We start from the raw sequence: 4,688 nt of genomic DNA on the forward strand, positions 1-4,688 counted from the left end.
AGACCTGATGCTACCATTTGTGGACATCAGAGATACCAACATCAACATTTCTCTGTGGGAGGGAGATCAAAGTTACACCTTGGACTCTAGTTTAGTGGCTGTTCGGTAGCAGAAGCTGTGCAGCACACATGTCCCTGCAAGTAGATTTGCCTAATCAAAATCCATCTTTCTAGCCTATGTATGACAGCCGTGCTTGTGCTCACGTACTGCTGAGTTCACTTAGCTCTTGATCCGTGTTGGTGCCTTTATTTTATTTATTTATGATGCAAGGCCATGAGAGGAATTTTGAGTCTCGAATTTGTTGAGGGGGGGGAGATGATTGCTAGTAAGCTATAGGTCAGGGGTAGGCAGCCTATGGCACATGTGCCGAAGGTGGCATGTGAGCTGATTTTCAGTGGCACTCACACTGCCTGGGTCCAGGAGGGCTCTGCATTTTAATTTAATTTTAAATGAAGCTTCTTAAACGTTTTAAAAACCTTATTTACTTTACATACATCAATAGTATAGTTACATATTATAGACTTCTAGAAAGAGACCTTCTAAAAACATTAACATGTATTACTGGCACGTGGAACCTTAAATCAGAGTGAATAAATGAAGACTCAGCACAGCACTTCTGAAAGGTTGCCAACCCCTGATCTAGATGGTATAGTCTTCAGCACCCTCATAAAAAACAAAACAGCCCATAAACAAAACCCGGCGGTGGGGGGGGAATCTGTGTTGGTGACAGGTGTTTTTGATCCAACATGAGATTTGTTTACATAAGAATGGCCATATTGGCTCAGACCAATGGTCCATCTAGCCCAGTATCCTGTGTCTGACTGGTCAGTGCCAATGCTTCAGAGGGAATGAACAGAACTGGGTGGTCATCAAGTGATCCAGGTCCAGCTTCTGGCAGTCAGAGACCTTGCTTTAGTGGGGAAAAACCTGAAAATTCAGTTTTGGTTTGAAACAAACCAACTGTTTTTGGTTTGGGAATTTTTCAGTTCCTGGAAAAAAATCCAGCCTGTGTCCAAAAGAGACTGCCCTATTCTGCAGTCTGATCAGCAGCAGCCCCTGGCTCCTTGTGACTAGATTTGGGCCGTATTCCTGGCTCCTCATGAAATTGCCAGAGACCTCTGATGTTTGTTTCAATAACATACTGATTGCTTAAAGCAGGCGAAGCACACGATTCAGAGTTGATTTCTTTGATAGCAGCAGAAGCTTCCCTCTCGAGGGTAATTCATCCAGCAAAGGACAGAATAGTTGAAATTACTAACATGCTTCATTTAAGGAATACATTTTTTCCTGGCTTTAAATGTGAACTCATTACTGCTTTCTGTCCGGGTTCTCTGAGTGCCTGTCACATTCCGGTGCAAGTCCAGGGCAAGCTCATTGGAAGAGCTGAATTCGACTTGCCACATCAGGCTTTCCACTGCACTATTCTGCACCCCAGAGCTGGGACAAGAGGAGGAGGATGCTGAGGATTGGCATGAGTAGGCTGAGCTGTTGGCATTCCCTTCATTTGGGGCAGTAAGAAGTGAGGCTAGGCATAGCCTCCTGTGGCCTTAATGTCCAGGTCCTCCAAAGAGCTGCTCCCTAGAGGGGAAAGGGGGGACCTGAGGGTGCTAGTGGGAATGAGCAGGAAGGGCTGGGCACAGAATCACGCTGTAGTTCACATTTAAATAGAATTCTGCCTTTGAGGCTCTTTGTTTTCACTCAGCAAGCAATGGTGCTAAGTTGCAAAGTTGACTGAGCTGAGCTAAATCTCTGCTTTCACCCTTCCCCAGGCCCGCGACTGGGTGCTCTTTGGATTTGTTCCTGGAGAACTGGCTGTTTCTGGACCAGGAGGGGTACTGCAAGATCTGCTTCACATGCAGTGGGGGAGTTTGCCCAGCACATACCTGCACTCAGTGGATTCTCTGAATTCTGAGTGCTGCCATTTGTGGACATCAAAGCTAGCAACCGCTCAGCTTACAGGATTCGTCTGTGGTAAGGAAATAGCAGTTGACTCCTTCTCAAGCTCCATCAAAGGGAGAAATGGGCAGACAACTTCCAAAGAGCTTTGCCCTGGGAGAGGGAATGGAGATCTAGAGCAGTGGCCATAAAACCACTCGGACAGAAGTCAGATTCGCACCCTGCTCTCGGCGGGAATGGGGCCCGTTCCCCTACAGCCATCGCTCTGTCACAGCGAGTCCTCTGTTGGCCTGTGACTTCAGCAGGGCAGTGAGTGGAGGTAGTGCTTAGGGATCTGGCGCCAGGAGCCATCAATTAACCGCACTATGAGCGTGGCTCTCACGCTGCCTTGTGGAGGTGGGTAAGCAGCAGCATGGCACAGCGGAGGAGATTGGGGTGTGGAGAAGTTAGGTGACTTGCTCAAGGCCACATGAGGAAGCAGTGGCACAGCTGAGCACACTGAATCAAGCTTTCCTGAATCCCAGCTTCCTCGCCCATCCATCAGTTATCCCACGGGGTGAGTCCCTTCATCGGACAGCAGTTCTGTGCCTCGCTTCAAAATTGTCACTATTTACAGTGCCAGTGATTCAGAATTTGAGGGGCGAGGGCGAGGGCGGGGGGTTCCACCCTTTAAAATAGCATCTGAGTCACCACCTCGCCTCTGAGCTCCTAACAGCAATAATGAGGAGATGATACTCTGAGCCCTGCTGCCCTCACCTGGAAAGGCTTTGGCCTGTCATTAAAACCTGTCCTCCTCCCGACTTTCTGAAGGTGTGAGCCTGAACTGGGGGTAGGGGAAATTGGGGTTTTCTAAAGCATCTACGGGCACTTTTGCTCTCAAGCTACTTTGATGCCTGTGAAAATCCTGCCTTATATTAAAGATAGGGCCAGCTCCATCTTCCTCTGAGCTGTGTCAGCTTGAGACGCAGCATGGCTCCAGCACCACTCTGCTGCCCAGTATGGCTTGGCCAAAGCCCTGAACCGTCTCCCCTGGCTCAGCAGCTGTGTGCATTCCGGTGCTGCTGTTGGATCCCAGGACGGCAGTGCCGTTGTCCTCCAGGCGCCTGGCTATAAACGGTGCCGGCTGCTGCTCAGGCTCCTTGCAGAAGGATCAACTCTAGGTGGGTGCTTGAGGCATGTATTAAAAAATAGGCTGCAGGTTTCTTTGCTTTAATTATTAACCAGCGGCTGGCAGTGCTGCATTCTGCGGCGCCCAGCAGGAGTATGTCTGTGCAGGCTAAGCCAAGGCAGTCTGGCTGTACAGCTGGAAGCTGGTTTCTGACTTTTGGGGCGTGAGGGAGGTGTTATTCTGAGACCAGCTATGGCTCATTTTTAGCAGTAAAAATGGTGTGTCAAGGTATTTTCCCCTAGATTGTATCAAGCCCTGGCCTCCTGCCCTTAGTGAGGCTGACTGTTACAGTGGCAGCACTGGGCGCCCCGAACCCCACATGTGGCCAGTTCTGGATGCTCCTCACTGTGTGCATCCAGCCCAGCGATGAGTTTTCGGTCCCCACCAGGGTGCCAGAGCCCACAGAGCAATTCACCTCCTGCTTTTCATTGTACATTTCCCCTTCCCTCTCTCCCTTCCTCCCTCTTTGGCTGCCCCCACCCCTTTATGTAACGAATGTGTGAGTCACTGGGTGGTGAATCTAGCTACATGGCATGTGCGTTACCTTTTGGTGCTGAACTCGTGTTCTGCCTCCATTTATCATGGCTGTGAAAATGCTGTAATCTGCTTCCTTATTTTCTATCGGGTTTGTAAGTGACCCCTCTGGCTCACGGCCCCCCTGTGCTACTTAGCAACAGTTGCCATACAGGCCAAGTGTAGCAACATTAAGCAAGTGCTGGCCGTGCCATGTCTCTCAGCCCATTGGCTCTCAGATGGATCATTTCCACCCACGGAGCCCAGGTGCAGGGTGACGGGTTTGAACAGGGAGCTGATGTCATGAGCAGCGCGGGGTGTCATATGTGGCTGTTCCCCTGGGGAGCTGTCGAGCGGGGGCTGTGCTTGATGGGAGAGCATGGGGGTGGAGGGATGTGGGTGGAGGGGCTGATGTATGAGGGAAACACACAGTTCCCTTCTGTGATTGTCTCCCCTGCACCGGTGTATCTCCAACAGTGGGAGTTATGCATGGTGTGAATTTGGCCCTGGTTCTGGGGGTAAGCGAAGGCCAGAAGCTGCCCCCTGCTGTTCTTCCATGTGTGGCCCAGACAGCAGCTGCCAATCTCCGCGCTGCCCCAGCAGCTCGGCTCTAGGAAAAGCCAGGTGCTCAATGCACCATGGGTGCTTGGACAGCAGTCCCGGCTCCCACCCAGCCACCTCGCCACAGGACTTGTTCCTCCAGGCGTGAGGGGCTCTGTATTCCCATTCCCGAGTGCAGGGCCCAAGAGCGAGCACGAGGATGGCATCCATTTTTCTGCAACATCCACAAACAGCCCAGGGCAGCCGACTCCTCCAGCACATCCCAGGGCCTCAGTCTCGTCACATCCATGCCTAGTGCACTAGGGCGTGCATCGTTCATGGGCGCCATCCTGCTGCCGGAGAAGCCAATGGGATTTTTTCTATTGGCAACACTGCAATCAGGCTTGGGCTCTGTGTCTGCGTACAGGGCTGAGCACAGGGTAGTGCTTAACAAGCAACCCTCCTAATTCTCTTGGGGGGAAGAGTCCAGGCCGGAAGGGGAGAGGCAGAGGCACCTGCAGAGTCTGGCCAGTTATTCCAAGCAGTGTCCTGACTGGAGGGTGGAAGCCGA

Source organism: Gopherus flavomarginatus, chromosome 11, assembly GCF_025201925.1.
Source record: "Gopherus flavomarginatus isolate rGopFla2 chromosome 11, rGopFla2.mat.asm, whole genome shotgun sequence".
Taxonomy (NCBI): Eukaryota; Metazoa; Chordata; order Testudines; family Testudinidae; genus Gopherus; species Gopherus flavomarginatus.